The sequence below is a fragment of the Rosa rugosa genome, chromosome 5, assembly GCF_958449725.1.
Source record: "Rosa rugosa chromosome 5, drRosRugo1.1, whole genome shotgun sequence".
Lineage (NCBI taxonomy): Eukaryota > Viridiplantae > Streptophyta > Magnoliopsida > Rosales > Rosaceae > Rosa > Rosa rugosa.
In genome coordinates, this window is record NC_084824.1 from 18,218,907 (window position 1) to 18,230,579 (window position 11,673).

Below are 11,673 nucleotides of genomic sequence, written 5' to 3' on the forward strand. Positions count from 1 at the left end.
TTGGTTCTTTTAACACCTGTTAAAGTGCTAATATTGTTTGTGTTATCTTCAACAAGTAAAATTTCTTGTTGAGCCATTGAACAATTTAACTGTAAATAATCATTCATAATAACACCAGAACCAATTTGAACAGAATTTTTAGAAATAAGAATTTCATTACTATCAATAACAAGTCTACAACCAGATTTGACTGAAAGAGAAACTGAAACCAAATTCCTTCTCATGGAAGGTACATAAAAAACATTGTCCAAAACTAACAATTTTCCTAATCCTAGATCAAGCTTTAAGATGCCAATAGCCTTGACTGCCACTCTCATGCCATTGCCCACACACAGGTTCACTTCATCACTTTTTGGGATTCTCCTCCTTATGAATCCCTGCAAAGAATTAGTAATATGAATAGGTGAGCCTGAGTCTATCCACCAAGACTGTGGTTCAACATTTATAAGATTAATTTCTAAAGAAAAAACTGTATTAGAAAAAATCTTACCCTTTTTGGCTAACCAGTTCTTGTAGCCAGTGCAGTCCTTTTTCATGTGTCCTACTCTTTTGAAAAAGTAGCACTTGAACCTAAATGGCCTGTTTTCCTTGGCCACTGCAGCTGTTGAACTCTTAGTTATGGCTTTGGTAGGCTTGAGCTTGTTCTGGGGCTTTTTCTTCTTAGGCTTCTCTATGAGATTTATGGCTGTAGCAGGTTCCTTTTCTTCCTTGATCCTAGCTTCCTCATCCACACAGATGGATATGAGTTCATCTAGAGTCTAGTTTCCCTTTTGTGAATTGTAACTGGTTCTAAGATGACTAAAACTATTAGGTAGGGAATGCAGTGCATAATGCACTACCTGCTCATCCCTAACCCCCATCATGAGCTCCCTGAGTCTGCCATTTATATTGATCATCTTCATAATGTGCTCTCTAACTCCCCCTGAACCTGTGTATTTCAAATCATGAAACTCCTTAGTTAGCCTCGCTGCTTATGCTTTTTCACTTTCTTTAAACTTAGCAGCTATGAGTTTCTGATGCTAGCTCAGGCTCTTCTATACTTCCCCTGACAGTCTTAGACATAGAGGTACGGATGAGGTTCTTAGCCATTCTATTGGATCTATGCCACTTCTTGTAAAGATCAGTCTCTTTCTTAGTGCTCTTTTCATTCAACTCTGCAGGCTTATCCTCAGTAAAGCAATCATCTATATTTTCATGCATTCCCATGTAGTTTTCTACAGAGTCTAGCCAAGCTCTATAATTGGTTCCAGTTAGCATCAAGACACTGTTTAAGTTCATGTAAGAGTTACCTAAGGAGCAAAACAAAATTCATGTGAGTTCTCAATTTGTAAAGAAAATAACTTTAAGTTTTCTGTGTTTTATTAAGCTTTAAGCTACTAAAACAAGAACAATCCAATACAAGATCATACATAAAACTTAAACAATCCATACTTGCATTCATGTCAGTCCATACATAAAACAATATTAAGCATCACTTTTGAGCAGAAGCATAATATTCTGGAGTTCTTTATCAATATGCCATGTTTAACAAAAAATACGTTATCCAAAGAAATTTATCCACATCTTTAGACAGAAGAAAAATTTCTAAGTATCCAAATATATTTCCATTAAGCATGCATATTGCTGTCTTGCATTCTAAAACTACACTTGACCACTTCTTTGGAAGATAAACAAAAGCATGCTTTTAAAACACAAGACACAATTTCAGTTTTGTTATACCGTATGCTTTCTGCCAACATCAATGAAGGATGCTTTATGCACCATGTTCACTTATGCCAACAAAAAATCACAAAACTCATGAGCTTGTAACTTTATATTCTACCCAGATCATTGTCTTTATAAGAAAATTAAGCTCTTGCATCTGTCAATTTCAATAATGTGTAAAAGTTTTGGGAGATTCTAATTCTTCATACATTGTCACACAATCACAGATGTAATACCATATAAACAATCAATTCATCATGCATATTCAAGCACAACCAAAATTGTTTCGATTCCAAGAAATCACAGAACAATCAAGAAATTGTAAATTTCATCCGGTCACCATCTATTCTAGCCTAACGCACGCCGGGAATGCAACTAGGGTTCTTGATCACAATCAAAAACTCAATTAACATGCTATGAATCGAAACCAATTTTCACAGAAAAACCTGATTTTGCTTTTTCCCCAATTTGCTGCTAAAATCTCAGTGGAAGCATGAACTTGATATCCAGATGCAGCAATCAACTCTGTTGGCTTCTTGATTCACGGCAATCGGGGTTTTGAATCCCCTCTCGAGATGAAAACATCTTGCGCGTTTCCGAATCCAGTCCCAGACCTTCGTCTTGATCAAAACTAACCGTTGTGATACAACGATCACTTGTTCTCGATGTTTTGGTCGGGTTTGGGCTTGGATAGTCCGCGTGCTGTGATTGGGCTAGAGTTGTTAACAGGCTGAACCCGTAAGCAAATTTTTTTTTTTTTTGTTTGTTTGTTTTGCAAAAACCTTAAAACGATTTTCATGTCAAGCAAAAACTAAATTTATATTTGTGAGCCTATGCTCTGATACCAATTGTAAAACCATATATTCATGCTCACAATCATATGCACATTAACTCGACAACAATCACAAAAGGATCAAGGCTTACCTTCAGCATTCACTGGCATGGATTCCATCTTCTGCAGCTGCAAAACTCAACACTGAATATGGCCTTCTGTTGCTTACCAACCTTGCTTCTCAATGGACAGAACTAATGCAATAATTGTTGTGGCAACATGGACCAATAGATGAATTGACATAGGAGACTTAAACCTCAAGAAGCTTCCCATTAAAGCATTCCATATCGGATTAGGTTTCCTAGTTAGATTCCTAATGTAACACTTCATTAATGTAGTCTTTCTTGCAGACCAAGAATAGAATTATTAACCTTAAATGAATTGATACACTCTTTCATTAAGTTACAATATTGGTTTATAGTTTGTGTCCATGTTGAATTAGTTTTGACATTAAGCTAATTATCAATTCACTTTATGTTAATGTGTGACAAGTCCATATAGAGGTATCAGAGTTAATGTTAATTATCAATTCACTTTATGTCAGCAAATGGAGATGGCCTTTTCTTCTGCTCGGATCCTATTTCATTACAGAATTTTCATGTGCAGAACATGACATATAGAGGTATCAGAGCTAATGGAATTAGTGGCACAAAAGTTTATTAACATTTGAGGCATTCATGATGCAGATCCTCGAGCTCAGTGCACAATCTTACGATCATGGTGGGTAGCAGTATAGCACCTTGGTCTTTTCTCCTACAACCCCTTGAGTAGGGATCAAATGAAAGATGGCTTTATTGGTCAATCTCTTCATGTACTGCATATCGTGAATCTCTTCATTGATTTTAGGAGACATCAGTACTGTTAAACTTGTCTCTGAATTTTTGGAGCGTGCTGATAAATGATGGTCTAAAAGATAGACTATTGCAGAGAATAGAACCGTGGATTTGCATAGATCTGCTGGCTCTCCTTGGGGACTAAGATCCATCCATTTTTGTTCAAGTGGCTGCCTCACTATTTTGCAAAGCTTTGAAAACAAGGATCGTGTCTCTTCAACCATGGCAGCATAATATCTGAGATAACTTCCTTAAACCGTTGGGCCCTTTGCTGCTTGAACGAACTGATAAATTTTGGCATGAACTAAGGTAATGACCTTTAGAGTTTCATTAACATTCTGCTTTTGGTGCTTCGCCAACTTTGAATGTACAAGTGTCTCAAGGTCATCATATGTTCAGACTTAAGGTTTAAATCAACACATCTTGTTTGAAATTAAAAACCAGTCAATCTAACAAGTTAAAGCTTTAAATCAATACAACTGAAGTACTGAACACTTGTGTGACTTTAGTTCACCAGCTGACTCAAATATCATCTTGCATTTGTTCTTCCCACACTGGAACTTCGGCTTGTGCACCGCCTGATGTGCGACCAAGGCATTGAATGTCTCAAAACCGGCTTTCTTGCAACCATTAAAGGTGCATTTGAAGCTGCCATGTTTTGCCCTCACATGTTTAGCCAGATCCGTGGACGAATCACTTCACAGCACACTTATCACACTTCACAGCCATCTGCATATATCAATATATCAACGGTAATTATGTTTACCTCAGGATCAACTAATGAACAATCAGACAGAATCTAATTGGTAAACTTGAAGAAAAAGGACTAATGTATGCAGCAAACAGCCGGCCATATTTTAGTAGTTACCCACAACACAAAGTACCCTCTTAAGTAGCATCTTTTGAAGTAAAATAAACACATCAAAGTTTGATCAAGACATGGGTCATTGTTTCCAAACTCTCAAAGTTATCAGGAGAGAGGCATCCAAAAGCAAGGTTTGATTAAACTGCCCAAACAAAATCTATAAGTGTGGGCTTAAATCCCATATCTAGCACACCACCATGCTCTCCATTCCGCTATCCTCTGCTTTAGTCAATCCATCACCACACTCCCCTAGTCAACCATCTTCATCCACCTCCAACCCAATGGCCAATTTTCAGGATACAATAGAAATCCTTCAAAGCCAAAGTGAGGAATTAAACCAGTCCATCAAAACACTCATCCAAACACAAGCCTCATTTAAAAACCACATCTCCGCTCAACTAGCAGCTCTGCAAAACACCGTCTTAGCCTCTCTGGTCCGACACCAAACACCTTCCACAACCACCTCAGCCTCCTCTCCACTCATCTCCTTTCGGTCTATGAATCCCAACACATCTAGCTGGTCCAGACACGGTATGTCAAATCCACCACTGACCCCTACTCATTCTACACCACTGCCTACACAAACAACAACACTAACCAACCAGCAAGTATCTACACCACCACCACCACTACCAAATTACTTTTACTCTTCACACCCATACCACCCACATACTCACACCCTCAGGGAGCTCCCTTCTCATAATCCCTCTCTCCTTTACCTCAATATTCAACAGCTTATTCCACAATTACTACCTTCCCTCAATCTTTTCCTAATCATGGCAGCTCCCCATTCACCAGCAACTCCACCCTGCAATCAACTCCAAGCTTTACCAGCCAAGTCCACCCACAAAACCATCAACTCAAGTTTCCCAGATTCCCATTCCAATGGCAATTCTATAATGACCCTAAACCCTAATTTTATGAGAAATGATGCAGAAAATTGATGGCTCAAATTTTTGTTATCAGAGAAACAATTTGAATGGACCCAATATGAATCTAGGACTCTTGACTCCTCCACTAAAGGATTTGAAAGAAACCCCCAATTCTCCTAAACACCACTTCTAATGGCACACAGCACTGTGAAAAATAAAGATCTGATTCAGTAATAGATACATACCTGGAAAGCTCTGTTCAAACTCCTCTGAAGATTGAAGAAACAGAGGCTCCTAGAGAGAGAGAGAGAGATATATCAGAAACCAAAGTTATAGATGCAGAGAAAGGTCTCAATATGGGCTACATGTATAGAAATTATCAAGGTCCCAATAATTTTTACCTGGAAGTAAAGCACACTACCCTGCAGTCTGTTGAGAATCCTCTGAAGATTGAAGAAACGGAGGCTACACAAGAAGACTCCTATATATAGAGAGAGAGAGTAATCAGAAACCAAAGTTATAGATGCAGAGAAAGGTCTCAATATGGGCTACATGTATAAAAATCACTAAGGTCCCAATACCCAACCCAAATAGAGCCCCCATAGAGGAGTCTCAATATGGGCTACATATATAAAAATTATTAAGGTCCCAATAACCAACCCATTTATTTTTTTTGTTCCACATTTCTTTTATTAGAAAAAATAACTTAGAAATCCTAGACAAGGGAAGAGAAATAAAGATAATTAAGATGCAAGAAAACATCAAAACTAACTCCAAAAAGTATCTACTTTGCTGAATCACATATCTTATGCGCATCCAACTGGTCAACATTCTAGAAAAGTCAAGTGATACATTTTCACATATCGGACATGGATACCACACCCAAAAAAAGTTGGGTGTATGGGTACATCATACTAATAGCACCCAGGGGAGGGAAAGCCTTTACATTCAACACTTCCAAATCCTCTTATAGATAAAAAATTAATAAAGTGTAGAATATAAAAGCCTAACCACTGGATAATATAATTGCAATAATATGTTGGGAACCAAACAAGCAAAAATTGCCTGTTACCTGAGCTGATAGAGGAAACATGATGAGACTGAAACTATTTTTGATCCCAAACCTTCACCTCAGGAACTGCAAATCAGAATTTCTTGGAGTTTTCCTTGTTCTCCCTGTCTCTCTGAAACTCGTTGTCATTTTAATCCATTTCATCCCCACTAACTGTACGCTAGCACTCAAGTCACTCTTGGCTTCATACCGAAGAGTGGAAAATTTGAAACTATGCATGACTGAGCACAAAGACAAATCCAGCATAAAAATCAACTTGAACAGCCGCCTCCATAAATGTCGAAAAGCATGGCAAAAGATGCAACTCCAAGGGATTTCATGAGACATTATGGACTGAGACTTCAGATACAAAACAATCACTCAGAATCGAAGAATCAGCAAAAGTCTTTTGTAACTGAGATAATCCTCTTTCCACCTCAGCTTCATTAGACATCAATTTACCATGAATCAGAAGCCATAAGAAAGACTTCAGCGCCACAGGAATATCCCAATCCCAAATTGACCAAGACCCCTGAGGAAAGTGAGTCCCATAACCCGTCTCAACAGGAAAATAAACTCAATTGGAAGAAATATGCCAGAAATAATAGTCCCCACCCTGAGTGTGTGATTAGATTTTACAAATAATCTTGAACACCTTGCAGAACTAACCAGTAGAAATTCAGCTCAGAGAAGTTGCTGTTAATCTGGTTGAAAACCAAGAAAAACCGAGAACTGTCCGGTCAGCATACCACAAGAATTATTCTCTATTCCTAACCCCACCTCGAATTATTAGGTAAAGTTGAACCACAGATATTATCTGTTTCCAGATACTTGAACTAGCAAAGAAATCCGCAATCTTAGCGTCCAAGATGTTATTTCCTTGTAAGTACTTATCAATTACAACCTGGGACCAAAGCTTTTCATCATTTTGCAACAGCCCCCAGCTAGCTCTAACATGTAAAGATTGGATCATCAGAAAAAAATTCTTCAAAACAATCCCACAATACATGTAGACCAACAAACTAAATTTCAATTGGCAAGATGAATTTTTCTCTTCTCACCATCATACAAAATTCCTTCTTCCAAGCTTTTCCCTGCAACTATCTGGAAACAAATAATGCCAAAGGACAGAGAGCCATCATGAACGAGATAAGGATGACATACCTTCCCTCTTCGCAAGAAACCTTTGTAGAAACATCCATAACCACCCTCAGCAAGCCTAAAATTCTATTGTCTGTGAGCTCCTGCCTTAGATCTATCTTTCAGATTAGCCAGTTCCTTCTTATGATCACAGCACTCCAAGACTTCGATTTGTCTGCAAAAATTATAAATTAGATGCAAAACAGGGGACAGAAAGAAGTTAAAAAGACATTTTAGTCAAGACAAGGCTTATATACATAAAGCCACAGTATCTTCCCAATGCTATGAAAATATATCTGATCATACCGATCGGCATGTTACCTGAAAGCTCAAACAAATTCTGAACTATATATAAAGGTGCATAATTTTGCAAGATTCCGAGCATCACTTTAAGTTTTAAGAATAAAATTTTCAACCATATACGGAGGTGCATATTATTGCTAAAATAGCTGAGTAAGACTCTCATGATCCTCAGTATATCGAAAATATGTAACTATTACTTGAACTTCCAGGAATTCAGTGTATGACATCACATAAAAAATCTCTGTTTACAGAATGCTGTATGAGACACAAGTGATACTGTAATACAATAGTTGATTGATCTCACAACCAAACCGAACAAGACAGGCTTGCATTTACACCAAATGCATACGCATGCACATTCTTCCATGTGACCACTGACTCGTAGTCATTTTTTTCCAGTTGCTCATCTAGACATATCATTGAGTCTTTTATATAACTTTCCACTTTTAAGATTTGCCAATTAAGCTATAATTTCTTCCACCTTGAATTGAATCACCTATACATACTGTTTATACCATTTTGCTCCCCTATCTCTCACATACCAGGATGAGCCATTTTGAATAAATTTCCGTCAACTAGAACTTCCACAGGTTGCAACCTCAATTATAATCATCCATTCATTAGTTTCCATCCATTATCTTACTTGGATCATCTTGGCTCCATTGATATTTTCAATTATCAATTTACAGGCCAAGATTCAAAGTAACAAAAAATACATGTTTGCATCAGCCAATATATATGCAGCAAACTTTAGCCTCATTTCCTCTACCACAAACTAGTGGCTAGCTAAACAATTTCCACTAATTGGAATTCACATCACTAGCATGCCGACCTGGCACCAAAACTTATCAAAATGTATGTTTCAGTGTTTTCTTAGGAGCATTTGCCCCAAGGTACATTGGAGTACGACCCCTTCAACTATTTTTTCAGAAGAAGGAAATTATTAAGACGATATTTGAAGAACTGCATAGTGTGATGTCTCAGACATCAGAATTTACAAGAACTCAAAGCATGGAACTTAGAACAAAATAGCTGCTCATTGCTTCTAATTCCACAAAATGGAATGCAGGCTTTACACCCCTAAAAGGCACTAAAACAGAACCCAAGAAAGAGGACTAAATGATCTTTTTCCCGCAATTCCTCCACCCTGGTCTCTCTATGCTCCTCAAATACTTTCTTAGGCTATGAAAAATTGCCTCCAACAGTATGTGATTAACAGTTACAAAACATAAGAAATTTGGACTTTGGCTGTTGAAGCCATTTCTACCACTACAAAGAAACACAAGATGTCCCATTAATGTAGAAAACCTAAAGTCATTGGCCAACTAGTAGTCAGGTCAACAGGTTTAAAGAATGATATGTGAAGGCATCTCCATGTGTTCTCCCAAAGTTATTTTTAATTACTAGGTTTTTTTATACCAACTCTCTAAAACATTTTCTTCTTTGTTTCCTCTTCAAGAGTAACAAAGTAGAAAGAAAGACTGACAAATCTCACTTCAATCGAATAGTGGAGTGATTTTATGGACAGAATGTTCGCTATCAGCCTAATAGTCTGTCATCTTGTGATTCTTCCTGTAGCTCGGCGTAATAGCAGTAAACTCTATATATAGGCATTCCCATCTACTGGATGTGTTGGCAATCTTTGGCAGACAGATACCTATCTTAGAACTCCTAAAGCCATTCAATTTCTGCAAGTACACACTACACCTGTGATGATTTTTATTCTTGGATAAGGTCCTATTACCAGAAAAAAATGTGGATCAGTTCCTTCTACCTAGGGTCTATTTAACACATGAAGCATAGTAAAAAAAAAAAAAAAAAAAAAAGTAGTGATATACGTGACTATAGCCTTACAGACAGAAAAACAAAGAAAATTATCAAAAGCTTGAATATATAGTTAAATGAACATTTGGTTTCTTTAGGTGTATTTATTTTTTTTACTACAATTCTTATCCAACAAAACGTGTAGTAGCCAAGTTAAAGTTAGGGCAAAAACTAAGGTGTAGAATGGATAGGAATTAGGAAGTCTCACTAATTGCTACACATGGTAGAAAGGAAAATATAAAAATGTGCTGTAATAAGCAGTCAGATGCTGAAACTGATGGCGCTGTACTAAGCATTCAGTTCAAAAACAGCCGAAACTTCATACATTATACTTTCATATGATACGCTAATAATATCGAGAAAAAGGTTAGAGCAAATATAATAAACACATGTTTACCCAAACTGAGTTAACTTCATTTCTCAGCCAGTCTCAGGGAGGTATCGGAAGCCAGAACCACGCCAATGACTCCCTCAACGGCCTGAAGCTACATAGAGGAAGAGTACGTTGGGTGGGTGGCTGACGGAGGTGGCTGCCAGTTTCCGGTACGTGTGATAAGAGCTGCCGGATTCCGGTATGCGAACAGTAAACTCAAGTGACTTAAGATCCGCCTATCCCTGAAAGCCGGCAACCGTCGGAGCCCGCAGACAAGACCAGGAGGTCACCGGCACCACCCAACCCAACCAGTGCACCTTGATCCAGCGCCGTCCGTCCAACCAAACACAACCAGTGTTCCTTGATCCATGCCGCGCCGTCCGTCCGTCCGTCCAACCATATCCACATCCCCATCCTTCATTTGGTTCCGGTGAAGGACGACATCCTTGTCCAGACAAGAAAAGGACATCGAAGCCTTCCTTCCAAAGCCACACCATCCAACCACATCCACACAAGACCGGCGAACTGAAAACTCAAGTGACTGTAAGATCCGCTTAAACCTGAACACCGGCAACCGACCGACGCCGCAGACAAGACCAGGATAGGAGGTCAGCGCCACAACGGAACCCAACCACACCTTGATCCCGTACGCACTCTACGCCTCGCAGCCTAGAAAAGCCAGCCAGCCGCATCCTCACCCGTCGTGTGCGGCCAACCACATCCACAGAAGCCGGCGACGGATGACTTCCCGTCCGTCGCTTGGACGCCAGCCAACTGGCATAGCTGCCTTCAAAAGCCACACCGCCCGTCCGTCCGTCCGTCCTCAGAGACTCACTCTCTCTATCTCTGCGCTTTCCTGTCTCTGTATTTTCGTTTCTCTCTCCTCTCTTCTTCTGTGCAGAACGAGAGAGACGAGAGAGAAGGTGAGGTTCTTTTCCTTTTTAATGTTAACCTACCCACTAAACTCTACCTTAATCCTTATCACCAAAAAGCCCCTTGTGTTTGTTACGTAAAAGCATCTCAATCTTCGTAGAATAACATCTATTGCCACCGCTAACGCAATGAGGAATTATTGCAAAAGATTATTTCAATAATTACTTTTCATTAAAAAACAAACTAGCCTTGCTCACTTGCTGTATGCATATGTTTTGCATGTGTAGTTTTTTTTTTTCCTTTAAAAAGATAAAAAAGAAAATAAATGGATTAAAACGTTTATTGACTTATTGTAGAAAAAAGATAGTAGGAGAGAAAAGTGGGTTGTGAGATAAATAAAATTTGTAGAAATCTATTTTGCAATTGTACATTTATTTTCATGATTTAATTAGTTTTCAAAATTTAATATTTTAGAGTTTATTTCTTTCAAATTTTTTTATTTTTCACTAACAAAGTCTATTCTCTTAATAATAGTATAGATAATTTTTTTTTTTTTAAATAATACTTGTTAATTAAAACTGAATATATGTTTCGCTCAAGGAATAATAATAGAGAAGAAAAACTGAATATATGTTTCGCACAAACGCACAAGGAATCTGACTCGATTTTGCCTGAATTCTGACATGTCTTGACCCCATAATAAAGTATTGTCATCTCCTTATCAGAAGAAGAAGAAAAAAGTACTATGCATAAATACTATTTGGTGACATGTCAAGCTTATTCAACACCCCAGAAGCCGCACCTCTTAATAAAGTGATGAACCATCAATTTTTTAGATAAATAAGAATTCAGTTAATCACATGTAAAAGTTTTCTATGAATGTTATTATAAAAATGAATGATCAGATTCAGAAAACATAGTAACAATCAATATAGACATGAACAATTGACTCGATAACTATTCTGTAAACAATTGTGACGTTTTTTATTTGTTTTTTTTTTTT

The 11,673-nt window shown here is 37.9% G+C and overlaps 1 long non-coding RNA gene across 2 annotated transcripts; it reads right to left on the minus strand.

Moving 5' to 3' along the window:
- Nucleotides 1–3,153: 3,153 nt before the first annotated feature.
- On the minus strand, nt 3,154–10,749 carry LOC133708790 (uncharacterized). 2 transcript variants are annotated; one of them, XR_009846051.1, is made up of 6 exons: nt 9,822–10,749; nt 7,219–7,472; nt 6,179–7,107; nt 5,508–5,587; nt 5,352–5,400; nt 3,154–4,098 (listed from the first exon to the last, which is right to left on the minus strand). It is a non-coding gene; the product is annotated as an uncharacterized LOC133708790 (long non-coding RNA). The 2 variants fall into 2 exon arrangements; XR_009846050.1 differs by having other exon boundaries at nt 6,179–7,472.
- Between the last annotated feature and the right edge of the window lie 924 nt (nt 10,750–11,673).